This window comes from Eurosta solidaginis, chromosome 3, assembly GCF_040869045.1.
Source record: "Eurosta solidaginis isolate ZX-2024a chromosome 3, ASM4086904v1, whole genome shotgun sequence".
In the NCBI taxonomy this organism is placed as follows: Eukaryota; Metazoa; Arthropoda; class Insecta; order Diptera; family Tephritidae; genus Eurosta; species Eurosta solidaginis.
In genome coordinates, this window is record NC_090321.1 from 165,928,571 (window position 1) to 165,949,845 (window position 21,275).

Here is a 21,275-nt window from a genome sequence, read left to right on the forward strand (position 1 = left end):
TATGCGTATAGAAAATGCTTAATTCAATAGCAACAATATTTTGTAACTTATGGCCGAGGCACAATGAAATTTTCATATACATAGATGCTTTGATGGCAATATTATGCATTCCAATAGGTTAGGTTAGGTTAAGAGGGCGTGCGTGAGTGTTACCCACACTTCCACTCGAATACATTTTTGTCCATTGTGAGTGCCCTCAGTAAGTACAGGGTGGCGGAAAATTTGTTTAGCCCCACTACCTCCTAGTGGTCCTCAACGAACCACTTGCTTTCCCTGATGACCACAAGAAGAAGCGAGACGTCCACCTTCCCAACCTCTGCCAGGCTGTCGGAGAAGCGTGAGCCCAGAAATCTGAGCCTTCTTTAAAGCACCGGGCATCGGCAGAGAAAGTGGTAGATCGACTCCTCCTCGAAAAACAAAAAATTATCATCATTAGAAGTTTTCTATACGCCACTCAAATGAGTGAAGAAAAATTTGTGTGCGCTAAGCTGAAGCTGAAAATATTTTCCCTACCAGCTTTCAAACTTTAGTGAAAGTTTTTCAGTTTCGTATTTAATTTAGGGAGACATGCTCATATTGCTTTATACAATTGTTGATATTACAGAAAATTGCAAATTTTACAAACGGCGATGGTTACTAGCAAATATTTCTGAATTTCACTTCTTCATCAGCTAGCTTCTCGGGAGCTGAGTATTGAACTCGAAATCTCCAACATTCACATTATACTTTTTGTTGCTATTCCTTTACTCACCGTTTAGTTCGGCCGGGGTGCAACTGATCCTTGCGAGAGGTGAGCGCACCGGGTCGATCTCAAAGAACGGGGGTGTTTGAAAATAAATAAGAGCTGTGATTTTATTGGTAGATATTAAATAGACAGGAAATAATATTACCATTGATAAACGGCAGAGATCGTTGGCTCAGATACTCATCTATATGCTTCTTAATCCTAATTGTGTGGAATATTTATAGGCGCGCTTAAAGGTTAGTAACTTTGGATTTCTTTTTCAGTTTCGCTACCACTAAAGCTGAGTGAGGCTGATATTTTTGCATTACCACTCAGCTGTGAGTGAAGGCTCGTGCATTAATGCACTACCCCTATCTCTGAATATGATAACTTGCCGTTCTACAGGTGAGTCTTAGTTACTCGGCGAATTATTGAAGAGTTTGTGAGGGAATGGAACGATCCTGAGTACATAAACAATGTGGAGCCAAAAGATTTTTCCAATCGAACTTTAATACTTCCATATTTTGATAATGGAGGTAGACAATAAAAGGGTGATTTTTTATTTCTTTATTGCATTATTCTGCATTTCGAACGAAAGTTCAGACGAACGATTTGTCTCTTGAGATTTCGTCCTGCAATGGTATTCTCCGTCATTTTCGCTCGGCCCTTACGTTTATTACGTTATGAGAATCAGTTAAGTTTTCCAAAAATTTTCACTTCTTTTGCTAAATTTAAAAACTCTGGAAACACTTTCTTGCCATATGACATTTCCATTTGAATAATTAAAAAATAAAGGAATTTGGAAAATGTGAAGTTTATTTATCTTCAATTTATTCTAAATTTGGCTATGCTGGCAAACTTTTATTTCAAAACCATGGCACAATTATATGGTTGGCTCATCTCATCAGCTGATTTTCTTTTTTTTTTTATTTCACTGGTATAGGGATTGTCAAAAGGAATTGGAAAACCCAAAATTTAACCAAACATTGATAGTTATTTACTGCCGTGGTGTCATTTTTTATACAAAAATAGTTTCATATCACTTTAAGCTATATTTTTTTATTAAATTCATCTAGTTTAGCGCATTATATTCCCACAACACACATGAATTGCAAAGTTTTATGTTTTCTCTCCATTCCATTCGCCTAACACCAACACGCAGAGTTTGACAATCTGAACGAAGGTATGTTGTTGCTGTAGAGATCCAGAGCCAACCATATAGTTGAACCAAGTTTCAAAACTGAGGGAATTAGCATCAAGGGGGGGGAGGCATCTTGCACCGGGCGCCACTCACAGGGGGCGCCAAATGGTTCGCAAAGCAGAACTTCCTGGTTAGTTTGTATTTTTATTATAACTGATTTCTGGAAAAAAGTTTCTATACTAAACAAGTAAGTAAGGCTAAGTTCGGGTGTAACCGAACATTACATACTCAGTTGAGAGCTGTGGAGACAAAGTAAGGGAAAATCACCATGTTGTAAAAAGAACCTAGGGTAACCCTGGAATGTGTTTGTATGACATGTGTATCAAATGGAAGGTATTAAAAAGTATTTTAAGAGGAAGTGGGCCATAGTTCTATAGATGTACGCCATTTAGGGATATCGCCATAAAGGTGGACCAGGCCTGACTCTAGAATTTGTTTGTACAATATGGGTATCAAATGAAAGGTATTAATGAGTATTTTAAAAGGGCGTGGGCCTAAGTTCTATAGATGGACGCCGTTTCGAGATATCGCCATAAAGATGGACCAGGGGTGACTCTAGAATTTGTTTGTACGATATGGGTATCAACTGAAAGGTGTTAATGAGTATTTTAAGAGGGCGTGGGCCTTAGTTCTATATGTGGACGCCTTTTCGAGATATCGCCATAAAGGTGGACCAGGGGTGACTCTAGAATTTGTTAGTACTATATGGGTATCAAATGAAAGGTGTTAATGAGTATTTTGAAAGGGAGTGGGCCTTAGTTCTATAGGTGGACGCCTTTTCGGAATATCGTTATAAAAGTGGACCAGGGTTGACTCTAGAATGCGTTTGCACAATATGGGTATCAAATGAAAGGTGTTAATGAGTATTTTAAAAGGGCGTGGGCCTTAGTTCTATAGGTGGACGCCTTTTCGGAATATCATTATAAAAGTGGACCAGGGGTGAATCTAGAATGCGTTTGTACAATATGGGTATCAAATGAAAGGTGTTAATGAGTATTTTAAAAGGGCGTGGGCCTTAGTTCTATAGGTGGACGCCTTTTCGGAATATCGTTATAAAAGTGGACCAGGGTTGACTCTAGAATGCGTTTGTACAATATGGGTATCAAACGAAAGGTGTTTATAAGTGTTTTAAAAGGGAGTGGGCCTTAGTTCTGTAGGTGGACGCCTTTTCGGAATATCGTTATAAAAGTGGACCAGGGGTGACTCTAGAATGCGTTTGTACAATATGGGCATCAAATGAAAGGCGTTAATGAGTATTTTAAAAGGGCGTGGGCCTTAGTTCTATAAGTGGACGCCTTTTCGAAATATCGCCATAAAGGTGGACCAGGGGCGACTCTAGAATTTGTTTGTACGATATGGGTATCAAATAAAAGGTGTTAATGAGTATTTTAAAAAGGAGTGGGCCTTAGTTCTATGTGTGGACGCCTTTTCGAGATATCGCCATAAACGTGGACCAGGGGTGACTCTAGAATTTGTTTGTACTATATGGGTATCAAATGAAAGGTGTTAATGAGTATTTTAAAAGGGAGTGGGCCATAGTTATATAGGTGTATGCCTTTTCGAGATATCGCCATAAACGTGGACCAGGGGTGACTCTAGAATTTTTTTGTACGATATGGGTATCAAATGAAAGGTGTTAATGAGTATTTTAAAAAGGGGGTGACTCTAGAATTTCTTTGTACTATATGGGTATCAAATGAAAGGTGCTAATGAGTATTTTAAAATGGCGTGGGCCTTAGTTCTATAGGTGGACGCCTTTTCGAAATATCGCCATGAAGGTGGACCAGGGATGACTCTAGTATTTGTTTGTACGATATGGGTATCAAATGAAAGGTATTAATGAGTATTTTAAAAGAGCGTGGGCCTTAGTTCTATAGGTGGACGCCTTTTCGAAATATCGCCATAAAGGTGGACCAGGGGCGACTCTAGAATTTGTTTGTACGATATGGGTATCAAATGAAAGGTGTTAATGAGTATTTTAAAAAGGAGTGGGCCTTAGTTCTATGTGTGGACGCCTTTTCGAGATATCGCCATAAACGTGGACCAGGGGTGACTCTAGAATTTGTTTGTACTATATGGGTATCAAATGAAAGGTGTTAATTAGTATTTTAAAAGGAAGTGGGCCTTAGTTCTATAGGTGGATGCCTTTTCGAGATATCGCCATAAACGTGGACCAGGGGTAACTCTAGAATTTGTTTGTACGATATGGGTATCAAATGAAAGGTGTTAATGAGTATTTTAAGAAGGAGTGGGCCTTAGTTCTATATGTGGACGCCTTTTCGAAATATCGCCATAAACGTAGACCAGGGGTGACTCTAGAATTTGTTTGTACTATATGGGTATCAAATGAAAGGTGTTAATGAGTATTTTAAAAGGGCGTGGGTCTTAGTTCTATAGGTGGACGCCTTTTCGAAATATCGCCATAAAGGTGGACCAGGGATGACTCTAGAATTCGATTGTACGATATAGGTATCAAATGAAAGGTGTTAATGAGTATTTTAAAAGGGCGTGGGCCTTAGTTCTATAGGTGGACGCCTTTTCGAAATATCGCCATAAAGGTGGGCCAGGGGTGACTCTAGAATTTTTTTGTACGATATGGGTATCAAATGAAAGGGTTTTAAAAGGGAGTGGCCCTTAGTTGTATATGTGAAGGCGTTTTCGAGATATCGATCAAAATGTGGATCAGGGTGATCCAGATCATCATCTGTCGGGTACCGCTAATTTATTTATATATGTAATACCACGAACAATATTCCTTCCAAGATTCCAAGGGCTTTTGATTTCGCCCTGCAAAACTTTTTCATTTTCTTCTACTTAATATGGTAGGTGTCACACCCATTTTACCAAGTTTTTTTCTAAAGTTATATTTTGCGTCAATAGACCAATACAATTACCATGTTTCATCCCTTTTTTCGTATTTGGTATATAATTATGGCATTTTTTTCATTTTTCGTAATTTTCGATATCGAAAAAGTGGGCGTGGTCATAGGCGGATTTCGGCCATTGTTTACACCAATACAAAGTGAGTTCAGATAATTACGTTAACTGAGTTTAGTAAAGATATATCGATTTTTGCTCAAGTTATCGTGTTAACGGCCGAGCGGAAGGACAGATGGTCGACTGTGTATAAAAACTGGGCGTGGCTTCAACCGGTTTCGCCCTTTTTCACAGAAAACAGTTATAGTCCTAGAATCTAAGCTTCTACCAAAGTTCACAAGGATTGGTAAATTTTTGTTCGACTTATGGCATTAAAAGTATCCTAGACAAATTAAATGAAAAAGGGCGGAGCCACGCCCATTTTGAAATTTTCTTTTATTTTTGTATTTTGTTGCACCATATCATTACTGGAGTTGAATTTTGACATAATTTACTTATATACTGTAAAGATATTAACTTTTCTTTTAAAATTTGAATTAAAAAAAAAATTCTTTAAAAGTGGGCGTGGTCCTTCTCCGATTTTGCTAATTTTTATTATGCAGGTATATAGTAATAAGAGTAACGTTCCTGCCAAATTTCATCATGATATCTTCAACGACTGCCAAATTACAGCTTGCAAAACTTCTAAATTACCTTCTTTTAAAAGTGGGCGGTGCCACGCCCATTGTCCAAAATTTTACTAGTTGTCTATTCTGCGTTATAAGTTCAACTCACCTACCAAGTTTCATCGCTTAATCCATATTTGGTAATGAATTATCGCACTTTTTCGATTTTTCTAAATTTTCGATATCGAAAAAGTGGGCGTGGTTATTGTCCGATATCGTTCATTTTAAATAGCGATCTGAGCTGAGTGCCCAGGAACCTACATACCAAATTTCATCAAGATACCTCAAAATTTACTCAAGTTATCGTGTTAACGGACAGACGGACGGACGGACGTACATGGCTCAATCGAATTTTTTTTCGATACTGATGATTTTGATATATGGAAGTCTATATCTATCTCGATTCCTTTATACCTGTACAACCAACCGTTATCCAATCAAAGTTAATATACTCTGTGAGCTCTGCTCAACTGAGTATAAAAATACATGCATATATCCGGAACCCTTTCGAGGGTTGTGAAATAATTGAATGCATATATCTTTTTTTCTCAAGTTCAACGTTATGATGGGAATTACTAAAAAATGCTTTAACAAAGACTGTCAAATGTGAATCTAAAACACGATGGAGCGCCAGAATACAAACGGTTAGCGTTATCGTCGCACTATGGAGCATCTGCCCGAAAAGCCTGGCAAAAATCAAAAATTTCATGAAAGCGTTCGATAAACCTAATACATGTATTTAATAGAGAATTTTCCATGGATTACGAATATATAACTCTTACTAAACAGAAAATGATATTTCAGGAGGTAGAGTCGGTCAAATTTGATTAATTTTTAACACTTATAAAAATTTGTGGGTTTTGTTCTTTTTTGTTGTATTAAAAATTGTTTTGTCTCTAAATAAAAGGGCCCGCTACTGCTTTCTTCTATTATAACGGAAAGATATTTAATTCTAGGTTGAAGAAAAACATAAAATTTTGTTTGTTTTTATAAAAGTTGCCAGATCTACCCGTTTTTCGAAAAGCCTATTTTTAGGACCTTTTTCGAACTTTGATGGAAAATAAAAAAAGGACAAAAAAGGTCTCCGTGAAATTTACAGTAGGTATTTGGTAAATATTCAGTTACCCGAATTCACAAGGTCTACCTGCGTCCAGCTGCGATTTCACTTTTTACATCAAATAAAGTGAAGAAACCTTGGGTATAAATGCGCGCCTGAGCAGGTATAGGTAACGTAATGTACCTTAACTTTGGGACAAATTACTTTTGTTAAATAAAATAGAACGATTGAGTGTTTTATGATAGTTCGTGTCTAGAACAATCTTTAATAATATGTATATTCAAGTGTGTACAATAATAAAGTGGTTGTGCCGTAATATGTATATATAGGAATGTGTATTGTGAATCGATTGTATGTGTGTTCCTGAACCGATGATAGGGGTGTTCCTGACATCCCTCCTTTTCAGTGGTACCTTGCGGGTGTCTTAATTACACGTCCAGAGCGAGTGCGGGGTGGATGATTGAGGCTAGCTGCATCCTGTGGTGTAGCGGGCGTGGAAGGTTCAGCTTCACGAGGCACATCATCTGGCGAACACTGTTGTGTTGTGGTTTCTGTCGGTGGCTGTGTTGGACTCGAAGAACTTTGGTTTTTTGGTTCAACAGTAGGACGATCTGTGGACGAGTTAGGATCAACGTCGAGGGATGAAGTGGCTGGCTTAAGATGCCATGTGTTTCTTCTGTATATGGCGCCATCCTCTGTTTGTACTCTGTACGAGCGGTGTCCTTCTGGTCTCACTATATAAGCTGGAACCCAGTTATTATGGCTTTGTCTAAGCAGTACTTTCTCTTGCGTTGTGTATTCTCTACTCTGTTTTTTATTTCTATCTGCTGTTTCTTTCTCACCTTCCTTGAGTTTTGTTAGTTTTTTGCTTACGTTTTTTATTATTTTTGGATTGAGTAGCTTTTCATTGGTAGGTAATAGCGTTCTGGTTCTTCTGTTCATTAACCGTTGAACTGGAGACCCTAGGTCCATGCGTGGAGTATTCCGATGATGTAGCAGCGCTAGCTGTATGTCCGTGTTGTCTTCGAGGCACTTTTTCATCAGGTTTTTTTACCTCTTGTACATAGCGTTCGGCTAGACCATTTGAACGTGGAAAATGAGGGCTCGAAATTCTATGTTAAAAGTTCCATTCTTTCTGAAAAGCCCTGAAATCGCTGCAATCATATTGTTTACCACCATCTGATAATAGTACTTCCGGGATGCCGAAGGTAGCAAACCATGTCTTAAGTTCTTTAATGACGTTGAAGCTGGTGATATTGTTTAGTTGGTTAAAGTCAAAGTATCCTGAGTAGCTATCTGCAATGAGGATGTAATCCTTTTCTCTTAAGTGGAATATGTCCGAAGCGACAATACTCCATGGCCGTTTCGGTGCTGCTTGTAAATTTATTTGTTCCATCTGATTATCTTTTTGTATTTTGCTGCATGCACCGCAAGTTTTTATTTACTCAGTTAAATCTTTGGTCATTGTTGGCCAGAATACATTGTCACGGGCCAGTTTTAGCGTCCCTTGTAGTCCTTTATGACTAAGATGGCAATGTTTCATTACTAATGGCACCATTGAGTTTGGAACCAATACTCTGTGATCTTTAAAAATTATGTCCTCGTAAACGCTGAGAGCCTCTCTGTAGTACCAATATTTTTTGAGATTTACCGGCACTTTATTGATGGTCTCTGGCCATCCTTTTAATATGGTTGACTTTAAATCATTAAGGTCTTTACTTTTTGAGGTCTCTGCTTTAAGTTCGTCTTTTCGCGTTTTCGTGAATGATACAATAGCACATATTTGTAAATTTTCTGTATTTAAATCTTCACTATCTAAGTTTTCGCAGTCTCTACTCAGTAAATCTGCTACATACAATTCCGTACCTTTTTTATAAGTGACTTTTGGATTATAAGGCAGGATTTGATACATGATTCTTTGCAATCTCGGTGGTGCATCTGTAATTGGCTTTTTAAATATTGTCTCAAGAGGCTTATGGTCAGATTCAATCGTTAAATCTTTGCAACCCCAAATGTACATGTGAAATTTTTTACATGCAACTAGAATGGCGTTTGCTTCTTTTTCTAATTGGCTATAGCCCTGTTCAGTTTTTGTGAACGATTTCGCACAGTAAGCGATCGGCTTCTGTTTTTGTATTAGTACTCCGCCACATGCATAACTACTGGCATCTACTGACAGCAAAATTGGCGCTTTAGTGTCATAATACCCTAGTACTAGTGGATTCTTCAACAGATTTTTTAATTTATTGAATGCTTCATTGTGTTGCGTATCCCACACCCACTCAACATCTTTTCGCAATAATTGTCTTAGTGGTTGGGTGATATCTGCCAAATTTTTTATAAATTTCGAAACGTATGTCACCATACCCAAGAATCTTTGCAACTCTTTCACGTTTTCCGGTTGCTTAATTTTCGTTATAATTTCTATTTTTTCGGGATCAGGTTTTACCCCTTCAGCGGAGACTATATGTCCCAGAAACTTTACTTCTTGTGTATTAAAAACGCATTTTTCTTTATTAAACTTAAGGCCTGCTTTTCTGAATTTGTCAAGTACCTCTTGAGTGATCCTCTTTAGTTCTGCAAACTGTGGCATGCAAGAGAACATCATCCATAGACACCTCCGCGTTCTTTACGTCCGCTATCAACGAACTCATTACTTGTTGGAAAACTTCCGGAGCCGATGCTAAGCCAAATGGCATTCTTAAGCAAGAGTATCTTCCGAATGGTGTACTGAATGTCAGATATTCTGAAGTACGGGGTGTTACTTGCAGTTGCCAAAAGCCTTTTTTACAATCGAGTAACGTGAACCACTTAGAGCCGTGGATGCGGGCTGTAATTTCTTCTAACGTAGTAAGTGGATAATGACGTCTTTTGAGATTTTTATTTATCTCCGATGGATCTAAACAGAGTCTAATTTTATTATTTTTTACTACTACGACCATGGGTGACACAGCCGGTGTCGGTTAGGTTATGGTTTTAATTATTTTTTGCGCTACCATACTATCAAGCTCATCTTTAACCTGCTGTCTAATAGTATGCGGGATTTTTCGCGCAGGGCATATGCTTAGTTTCGGATTTTCTATTAAGTCTATGTCGTATTTGTATTGCTTAAGGCAACCAATTCCTTCAAACAAGTTTTCATCAACAGTTAAAGTTTCAATACGCTTCACTAATTTCAATTTCTCACATGTTGACTTACCAAGTACTGCTGTAACATCCGCTTTGACAACTAAGTATTTTATGGGTACCTCTTGTTTTTTAATAAGCGTGTCTATGACCACTTCACCCAGTACGGGGATTTTATGGTTTGCAAACGATGTTAATTGCTTTGTTGGCGATGGACTGATGTGAACGTCTATTTTCTTTATTATTTCATAGTTTAAAACGTTGCACTGGCTACCTGTGTCAAGCTTAAACTTTACCATTACGTTTTTGGCCAGCGTAGATTTTTCATACCAATCTTCGACGTCTACACTGTCTAAATCCGCACCTACCGTAGACACTAAAAAAACTGTAATCGTTGCTTTCTCGGTCTTGGACCAGTTCGTTGACCGTTCTGCTTTTGCAACATTTGGTAAGGTGGCCCTTTCTTTTGCATTTTTGGCAAACCTTTTTAAAGGCCGGACAGTTACGGCGACCGTGCGTGGTATCACACCTATTGCAGTGAAAGGGTTCATCTTTTTTTTTAGTTTGTTTGATGTCTCTTTTATTTTGCTTTTTGTTCCACGTAACGGCGTCAACTGTGGCCGCTTGCTTCATTGTTGTTACCTGCATCTTAACTTGCTCTGCAGAGTGACATATATCTATTGCTTTTTCCAGGGTTAATTTGCTTTCCGCTAGTAGTTTTTCTCTTGTTGTATCATTTGTTATACCTACTACTATTCTGTCGCGAATTAAAGTGTCTCCTAACGTCCCGTAGCCACAATTTTTAATTTTGCTTCTTAGATCTGTAACGAATTCATCAAATGTTGGACACTCCTTTTGTACGATGGTGTTGAATACATATCTTTCGTACGTTTCGTTCATTTGGGGTGTAAAATATTCTGTAAATCGCCTTTTGATTGTACTGACGCTTTTTTATCACTTTCTGTTAAATTAAAAGTATTGTAAATTACTGCTGCGTCATTTCCTACCGATGACATGAATACTACGACTTGCACTTCTGGTTTCTTAGTATCCAGTTCTGTCGCGATCGCGTACCACTCGAATTGTTGAAGCCACAATTTCCACTCGTTTGCCACATTTTGGTAATTGTTGATGACAAAACTTTTTGGTGGTCTAATATTGTGGTCCGGTTTTACGCTATTAGTTGCTGATTCTGGCATTTTTTCGCTTTAATTCGGGTTTCGGCACCATGTAATGTACCTTAACTTTAGTACAAATTACTTTTGTTAAATAAAATAGAATGATTGAGAAGGCACGTGTTTTATGATAGTTCGTGTCTAGAACAATCTTTAATAATATGTATATTCAAGTGTGTACAATAATAAAGTGGTTGTGCCGTAATATGTATATATAGGAATGTGTATTGTGAATCGATTGTATGTGTGTTCCTGAACCGATGATAGGTGTGTTCCTGACAGGTAAGAAGGAGGCGAATTTAGTACGGTCACTTTTGTTGTTGGAATTTGTTAATAAAACCAAGTTTTTCGGTTACAAAATTTGTCGGTTAATAAAACCAAATGTTACGGTCGATGGAAAAGTTTTAAACTTACTAACACATCATCTACATTGAAATGTCCAATCTGTAAGAAGAGTCAAAAAGACTTTGAAAATCTTGAGGATTCAATTATTGACGAACTAAATTATGAGTATGGAATATCTCCTTTGCATGCGAGGATAAGGTGCATGGAATTCCTTTTGAAACTGGCTTATACACTACCGCAACAAGGAGAAGTTTTCGACGACAATGCAACATCTAAAGAAAAACAAAAAATTAGAAAAAAAAATATTCAAGATGCATTCTATAAAGAACTTGGCCTGAGAGTTGACTGCCCAAAGTATGGATACGGCAACATATATGATGGAAACTCCTCAAGAAGATGTTTTGAACACGATGAAATTACTGCTCGCATTACTGAAGTCGATGAATATTGTCAAACGATTGGGAGTAATTTTAAATATTTTAAATTGCCATGAAAAAGTTAATGGACCTAAATTTGGAGAATATGCATCGAAAACTACAGAGCTGCTGCTTCAAAAGTATCCTGAGAAAAAGCTCACACTAACAGTACATAAAATTTTGGCCCATGGAAAAGATTTAATAGAATACGAGAGTTTACCATTAGGAGAATTGTCTAAAGAAGTTCAAGAATCTAAAAACAAGGACTACAAAAGATATAGAAGTACTAACGCTTGCAAAACCTCACGAGTTAGGCAAAAGCAGGACCTTTTCAACATGTTGACCATCTCTTCTGATCCAGTCATATCATCCATGAAGCACGTAAGACCACAAAAAGATCTTACAGACACCTATAGTTCAGAAATGGTTTCCTTGTTAGATATATTTTCAAAAGGCGAAAACTACGTTAAGATAAAATAAAGGATCCACCTTTTTCTATCACAACAAAAAAATTATTTATAACTTAGTTTTGTTATTTTATGGAAAAAAAAAAAATGAAATCAATAAATACAAGTTTATTGCTTATTATAAATAATACAGTTATTTCATTTAGTAATTATAATCATATAATTTTCGTTTTTACATCTTTTTAAAATTCATCAAATTTTAAGATGAGTTTTGAAGCACGCTTTATGTATATTTATTTTAGGCTTTGGCTATCAGAATAGTAATAAATTTTTACAGAAATCAATAAAATTTGTAAAGCGGTTATTAAGATAAAACTGTTTATCATAAGTGGGCAGTGCTCAAAGATTTATTAGTTGTTCATCTTTGGCTCAAATACAATTATATTGAACAACTTTTAATAATTTTTCTTAGTTAAGTATTAATAAAATATTTGGTTTTTGAATTTTTCAAAAATATGTAAGTAAGTTTATACAAGGAATTTTCAAGCAATGTATACTTATCCCCTAGCGTACACATTTCACTTTTATAAGAATATAACATCTTAAAAGAAGTAATGCGTCCATTAAGTTTGGTGGAGATTGATAACCTTGCTACTAAGACAAAACTTTTAATCATAAGGGGGTAGAGCCACACTCCTTCATAAAAATCATAAGTTTATCTGATTTCATGTTCGAATACATCCTCATAAAAAAATTTCAAAGTTTGTCCTTCAGTTTTGAAAAAAAAAATTTGTTTTTGTATTTTTCTACAACTTTTCATGTTTGACGAATTATTTTGAAGCACCCTGTTACTCTGGCACCATGTGTTTTAAATTGTCCAAAGTTTAAATAATTAGCTTTCAGGTGCAGTATAAATCTTTAAAATATCGTCATTAGTTCAAAAGTTGTTATATTTGCAAAGAAAAAACTCAAAAGGCGCCATAGTGCGACGATGGGCTAGAGAATGTAGTTGAACACTTAGAACAATTAGCAGAGGACACTAACACCACAAGTGACACCAGAAGCGAAGCTACATAGTTTCATACCATCAGTCAATTTCTGGTATGAAATCTTAAGGAGGATTGATTGTCTGCAGCTCAGATTACAAGTTCCTGAGATGAATTTTAGAGAAGCATATCATGATCTTAAATCTGTCTGAACTATCCGAAATTCGAGACATTCTCTGTGAAGAAGCAATAGAAAAAGCGAAGTATCTTTGTGAAAAATGGGATATTGATATAGTAAAACGTGTAAGAAGGCGCCGCAAAATGCCCGGAGAATCGGCTACTCTCTCCGCAGAATGTGAAATTTCTCGCTTTATGAAAAGTGGTCTCGATCGTCTCTAACAAGAAACACGTACTAGATTTACATAACTAAATGACCTTAATTTTAAATTTGGATTTCTCTTATACGTTGGAAATTTGTTAAACATATAATAACGACTTAGAAAGAAATTGTAAGAACTTGCGTGAATTTTATAATACAGATTTCGATGGAACATAACTTTTTATCGAAATATGTGACTGCAAAATATTACTTCGCAGTATAAAAGAAATTGAACCTAAAACTCCGTTAGAACTACTTACTTTTATAATCTCGTATGGAGAAGATGTTTTTCCAAAGTTCAAATACTCTTGCCTATCTCAGTAACAATTGCTAGCTGCGAACGTTCATTCAGCAAATTAAAACTGATTTTGACATATTTACGATCGAATATGGACCCTTAATTATTTAGACAAACTCGCGGCTACTCCTCATTTATCAAAGATCGCAAATAAAAGTTCCCGCAACCGATACTTTCAATTAAAACAATTATTTAATGACCACTCTTTACATAAATGTTATTCGAGGGTACTGCTGGCTTCGGTTTCTCACAGAGAACGGCCGTTTTGTAAGCAAAATAAAGGAAAGCGTGAAGTATAAAAAAGGAAAAGGAGAGAAAGAAAATAAAATTAAAGGAAACAAATGAGTGGAATAAGGAAAAGAAAAAAGAAAATTAGGGGAAATCAAAGGAGGGGAAATCAAGGGAGAGGAAAGGAGAGAAGAGGGAATGGAAGTAAAGCAAAGGAAAAGATAACAAAGGTTGTGGACGAGTTATCGGAATGTTATCGACAGTTTATATGCTTGTTATGCATATATTTTGTATCGGTTTTATCCATTTGCTTATGGTTCTGCGTGTTTTCCATGGCTTATAGAAAATATTACATTTGATAACGAAAAAATATTAATTTGATATCGAAAGTTATGGGTTTTTTATCGCGAAGTGGTCGGCTTTTAATTCGTTTTTTACTTATTACAGACGGCTTACAGCTATGTCGTCGATTTTGCATTGAAGTTTTATCGGTATTTGTTTCATAACAAAGCAATGAGTCCTCGATATCAAATCAAAAAATTTTCATTAACAAAACAATTTTCTTGGATTAAAATCGATAATTTTTCTATAACATATCGATATTTTTTTGATATCTGATGAATATTTTTCCGACAACAAATCTTTAACAAACCGATAATATACGAATATATTATCATAACTGTCTGAAAACAGTGCCGAAATAGTTGTGCAAATGATCCCGAAACGTTCCCTTACACCTCCCAAAATAAACTTGAAGTAGCACCAAAACCAATCGCGAAAAATGCAAAATAGTCCCGGAATTATCTAAAAAGGGCCACGGAATGATCCCAACATTACTACCAAAATTCGCGAGAATATTCCGAATTTATTTCCGAAAGGGTGTATAAAATAATCCCGACTTATAAAATCTTGAAATATAAGATCCCGGAACACATTATCACGACACGACCAAACTCGGCAATTCATTATACAGACACGACAAAATTTCGACAATTCATTATCCCGACAGAACCAAATCCCAACCATTCATAATTCCAACACGACCAAATCTCGACCATTTATAATTCTGAAACGACCAGATCCCGATATAAAATACCGACAACATGTAAATTGAGAAATGTCACCATTGGCACAGCAGCACTTACCCGCTCCAAAACCGTCTACGCGATCCACAGTATTTCTGACAGAACACCTTCCTGCGTAGGTGTAATGTATGATTACAAAATTTTTAGTAAATTTGTCCGGATTGTGTGTTGTCGGGATTTTGCCTAGTCGGGATATTATGATGTCCACACGTTTTCTTGACGGCATTTAGTTATGTTGGAATTTATTTATGATTGGTTGTGTCTTGTCGGGACTCTGAAGTCGGGATTGTGAGGTGCACCCGATTTTTCTGATTAAAATTTTGAGCAATAACAATTACTTGCAGAGCTTAGTAATAACACAATGTTAAGTCTTGCAGAGCTTAGTAATAACACAATGTTAGGTCTACATTATGCTGATTCTAACAGAGCAAAGATGAGATTTACAATAACCAAACCCTTTTTCAGTCGCAAAACAAAGTTTCTTAAATTCGTAGATAGTAAATTACTTTAAACGATCTTGGTGACAGTGAGAAGACTGCGAGGCCGAGAAAATTCAAAAATAAACACATCCCGGCTGCTCTCCGTAATTAACGGAATTGCTCTTTCTGGTTAACTGTTAAATGCAACTTCTGTTATTCATACATAATGCGAATTTCAGGAAATTCCTTATTATCTTTCACCTTCTGTTATCGCTCGAACCGCTGAATTGTCGAATAAATAACTCAAACATCCAGTATAGCAAAATGTTCTTTATGTACAACACTACTGTGATTGTAGTAATTCACAATTAAATTTCTCTCGTACTTCATTTCCAACGTTTAAAATCAAACTGATCCACTGTTCTTCAGCTTGTGCTACTTTCACACTCCTAGTTGCCTTGTTTGCCTATTTCTACTAGGGTATAGAATTTTCACGAACAGCCCCTTGGATAGTTGCTTATATATTCCTCATTTCTGTATCACATATTTGGTTGTTCAGCTATATATATGTATATACGTGAATAATGCCATCATCACTCTTAGCTGATTACATGTATGAATGCGGTTGTTGTGCATTTATTTACTAACAGCATAGTGAAACTGCTAATATTAGCCACAATACCTACAACAAGAAAAGAAAAGGCCACTTTCTGCTATTCTGTTTTGTTTGGGTAAATTTTTTTTTTTTTTTTAAAGAACACTTCACAATTCGAAATGTTGTAACATATATAAAAAAAAGGTCGAATAGTCGATAATCACAACTTCACAACTAGATGCGTGTGAAATGAAAATATCGTGTATTTTCGTTCATCAAATTAATATCGATTCCGGTTTAGGTATTACATTAAAAAGTTAAATATTGCAAGCAAAGTACGCAGTGGATCCCTTTGGAAGGAACTGGTCTCTTGGCAGTGAGTAGCAAATCATTTGAGTGCATTTTTACTTTGAAAAGATCTTCGTAATTAGTTCGTCTGCCTTAGAAAACCCCTTTCGAAAAGATCACAGGATATAAGTACTTACTTACTTACTTACTTACTTAATTGGCGCTTAACCGCCTAAACGGTTATGGCCGTCCAACTAGGCGCGCCAGTCGCTCCTTCGCTCCGCCAACCGGCGCCAATTGGTCACACCAAAGGAATTTAAATCGTTTTCCACCTGGTCCTTCCAACGGAGTGGGGGCCGCCCTCTACCTCTGCTTCCATAGGCGGGTTCCGATAGAAACACTTTCTTGGCCGGAGCATCATCTTTCATTCGCATAACATGGCCTAGCCAGCGCAACCGCTGCATTTTAATACGCTGGACTATGTTGATGTCTGCGTATAGCTCGTACAGCTCATCATTAAATCTTCTTCGGTACTCGCCATCGCCAACGCGTAGAGGTCCATAAATCTTTCGAAGAACTTTTCTCTCGAACACTCCCAAAGACGCTTCATCTGCTGTTGTCATGGTCCATGCTTCTGCCCCATATAGCAGGACGGGGACGATAAGTGACTTGTAGAGTATGATTTTCGTTCGCCGAGAGAGGACTTTACTTTTCAATTGCCTACCTAGTCCAAAGTAGCATTTATTGGCAAGATTGATTCTTCGCTGGATTTCAGTGCTGATGTTGTTGCTAGTGTTGATGCTGGTTCCCAAATAAACGAAGTCTTTTACTATTTCGAAATTATGGCTGCCAACAGTAGCGTGGTTGCCAAGGCGCGTATGCGCTGACTCTTTGCTGGATGACAGCAGGTACTTCGTTTTGTCCGCATTCACCATCAAACCCATCTTTACCGCTTCTTTTTCCAGTTTGGAGTAAGCAGAACTAACAGCGCGGGTGTTTAGGCCGATGATATCAATGTCATCAGCATATGCCAGTAATTGCACGCTTTTCTAGTATATTGTTCCATGCGGATATAAATCCCCGCTAAAAATTAACACAGAGAAAATTGAACGAGAAGCCCAAATTATGAGTATTCTTGTATTAGTATCATTTACGCAAGGACTTGAGAGCGTATCTCACAAAAAAGCTTATATTAGGTTAGGTTGAACTGGACGGTCCTAGAGAACCTTCCGTAGATTGAATGTGCTCGATCGTTTCCTCCTCCAAGCCGCAATTTCTATATCTTCTATCAATAATTATTCCTAATTTAAAAGCATCTGATGCCAGAAGGCAGTGTCCACTCAGACCACTCATCGTGAGCCTACATTCCCCTCTTTTCAATGATAAGAGTAAAGCTCCCATTACTGATACTTAGCATAGACTTGACTTGACTTGGCGTAAACTTGGCAACTTAGCCACGATTATACTCCACTTGGCGCATACAACCTGGCATCATAATCAGCGTTGAAATTTATTTTTAAATAAATGTCAATTTGTATGACCAAATGTCAAAATGAAATGGAAACAAACAAATGGCATCTCAAAATGTAAACGTCACTTAGAACTTACATAGAAAATCAAAATTCAACAGACTTCTAAGTCAAGTTAAGTTTTGAGTAATCAGTAACATGCAATGTTAATTTAACAGAACTGTAAGTGACAGTTCGCAAGCCAAGTCAAGTCTATGCTAAGTATCAGTAATGGAGCCTTAAATCTGCTAGTCCAAGCTTGTATGACCTGCACATGATCGACCAATCAGTGTCGCTTTTTTTAATCTCGCATAATCTGATAGAGAAGTCTATCGTACAAACTTCGAGGGATGCCTTCTATTAAGTTACGTAGTTTGAAATGAAAAAAAATTGCAAGTTTGGCGTGGTATATTTTTTTCAAGGTATTGATAACCTTAGCGATACTTCCTCAATAGGAACTTAAACAGCACCGTATATTGAAGAAATTATATTAAAATGGCAGGCTCCTTAAAAATATGTGCATATAATTTTTGTCAAAAGAATATTTAGGCGATATGTTCATTAAGTTGCTACCTGTTGTTTTTGTTGCCCTCATTGTTGAAGCAGTACACCAATTGGTGCGGTTACTCACATTACAGTCATCAATATCCTCTAACGGAAGTCAAGGGAAACTTCCGGTTTCAACAGGGTTGGTTCAAAGAGACATTTAGTGTTAGAGCGTTGGTTCCACACTGCAATTGAAAAGATGGTTGGTGTCATGCTGGAACACATTGCACGCAGGACATACATTGGCTATGTCGGAGTTGATTAAGTGAGAGTGTAGCTCATTACTGTATCCAGATCAAAGTTGAGCTAGAACGACGCGCGTCTCCCTGGGAAGTCCGCTTTCCCTAACTGCGAGCACGAGGCTAGCTGAGCATTTATCTACATAGCACTTTGCCGACCCTTCGTGGATGGCTGTTCCAGTGTTTTCTTTTAAGCTCGGCGACCGTATTGGGTACACGTAGAATAGAAGGCTTGCCAATTGCTTTACATGTTGCTACGAGCATTTCTTTGTATTTGCGCCAAGTGCTATCTGCGAAAAATTTATAGTTTTGTTACGGCTCTGAACTATAGGTACAATTGCGATAACATGCTCCCCAAAATTTAGGTCATTATTAAATGCTAGATCAAGTATTTTTGGGTATCCGACAGTCGGTAGTTCAATGCTATCAGCGCCGATGTCCAATATTTCCGACACTTGCGTGGTTAAATAGGAATAAGTTGTTTCAGAATGCAATTTTTTAAACCGTTAAGGCTAGAGTTATCAAACAATAAACGCTTGAAAGGCCAATTTTTCACCGATAGGATGAAAATTTGATATTAATGAAAATTTGAACACTAACTCTTGAAAAACGGGTTCAAAAAAATAAGTTTGCGTTTTTTACCGTTTTTTTTTAATTAAGAAAAATATAGTAAAAACTTTTTTCATAAAAATCAATCCTACTACAGATTTTTGGCTACAGTAATCAAACGTGTGAAAAAAGTATAAGTTACAACAATAATTTTCACTTTAAAGATCGCTAAAGTTCATTTTCAGTGCAAACAAACCAGAAATTCTAGGGCATTTTCGCTCATATACATTGGGCCCTTAACGATGGCATACAATTTGATGGTACTTTTCTCGAACTTTCGTGCTTGAACAGATTTATTTTTTACATATTCGAGTTCAGAACTAAAAAATCTATAAAAAATATCGTTGGGAATTGAAACAATTTATTTGGTGTTTCTTTTACATTTAAAAACAACTAAAAACAAGTAAGGAAGTCTAAGTTCGGACGAATCCGAACATTATATACTAATATATATATCTAGGATACTTTTAAAGAGGACTGTTACGATCATTAAACAATATGAAAGCTATAATATTGTAACGAATTTAATGCAATTCCGCTTATTTGCAACCTTCTACTAACGTTCGAATCACTAAACTGTTGAATAAATAACTCCACTATTCAATAATGCAAAATGGCCTTTATTAAAGTACTTCACAATAACACATCTACTGCTCAACAGAAAGCGTGCTTAAATCAAACTGATTCATCGTGCCTCAGCTGGTGCTGCTTTTATACTCTTTGGTTTCCTCGCATATTTCTAGGCGTTTCTACTTCTAGAATTTACTACCAGCTATAAACTTATCAGCTATAACACAGATGCACGATTATTATAGCTTCTCGCATAGCTAGATGCGCGTGTATATGCGAGTGATACTTCCACAGATGATTACCTACTTTTGGGAGTATCTCAGATAAGATATATGCATGTGTTTGTGCGTCTCTCTCCGCTGCGTGTACGTACATATGTGTAGACATAATGATTGATTCGTTTATGTAGATACAAGTGACTGCCTGCTTTATTGTTGTTGTGGCTTCATTTACTTAGCATCAGACTAGTGATGTGAGTATTACTTAGTGTCACTAATATTCGTCCAATTCTACTACTTATACACATGCAAATCTCGCCTGCCACCAAAAGCTATAAAACAGTTACTGTCATAGAGATAATGTTCTTACCAAATCTCGTTAAAAATTGCCGCTTTTTGTTCGACTTTGCTCGAAAGTTTTGTGTACGTACCGTTTACACAATTTTTTAAATTTTCGTACTTTGCGTTAACACGTCTATAACGTGAGTGTAGTTATGTGTCATAAATATATTGAATATTCTAAGAAGGTTAAACACTAAACAATTCTGCGAATTTCACAAAACTTTAAAATTTTCTTCCTCTATTTAATGTGGGCGATGCCATCCCCATTTTCCAAAATTAAAAAAAAAAAACTTTTATTTACTTTTGAATTTTTGTACTTTGCTACACTGTCACATCATAGGTGAAATATCGGTATAATTTAAATATATACCACAAAACATTTTTTTAAGTGGGCGTGGTCGCAAAACGATTTTGTTAGCAAGGTGTATATTTAATAGCAAAGACAACCTGGATGCCAAATCCTCAATGGCTTTTGATTTGCGGCTAGCAAAACTTTGCAACTTTCTTCTTATAAATGTGGGTGGGGTCACGCCCATTTTTCAAGATTTCGTCATAAGATCAACCAATATATCTAGTTTCGTCACTTAATTTGTCTTTTGTAATGAATTATCGCATTTTTTCCCATTTTCCGAAGTTTCTATATCAATTATTTTTAAAATGGGCATGGTCGCCAACCAATTCAGTTTCTTTTCACTATTTGTATATATGGGGTATTCCATCCCATTTCGACCAATTTTGAACCCGACCCCTTTAGAATTGGCTGAAAGTTTTTCTTCTTTTTCTAGCTTACGAAAGACGTTCTTCAGAATTTTTTCAAATTTTTTCATCCAACTCAAAAAAAGTTATGAATTTTTAAAAAAACACCGTTTTTGTTTTCAAAATGCTACAACTTTTTCAAAAATTGACCGTTTGGGATCTTTTTTTTTTAAATTTGTTTTTAAATGTACTTTTCGGAAAAAATACAAAAAAATT

The 21,275-nt window shown here is 36.6% G+C and overlaps 1 protein-coding gene across 2 annotated transcripts in view; it reads right to left on the bottom strand.

Moving 5' to 3' along the window:
- Window positions 1-21,275, bottom strand: part of Sdb (SAXO downstream of blistered) — a 39,696-nt gene that overhangs the window by 11,695 nt on the left and 6,726 nt on the right. The window lies entirely within an intron of this gene.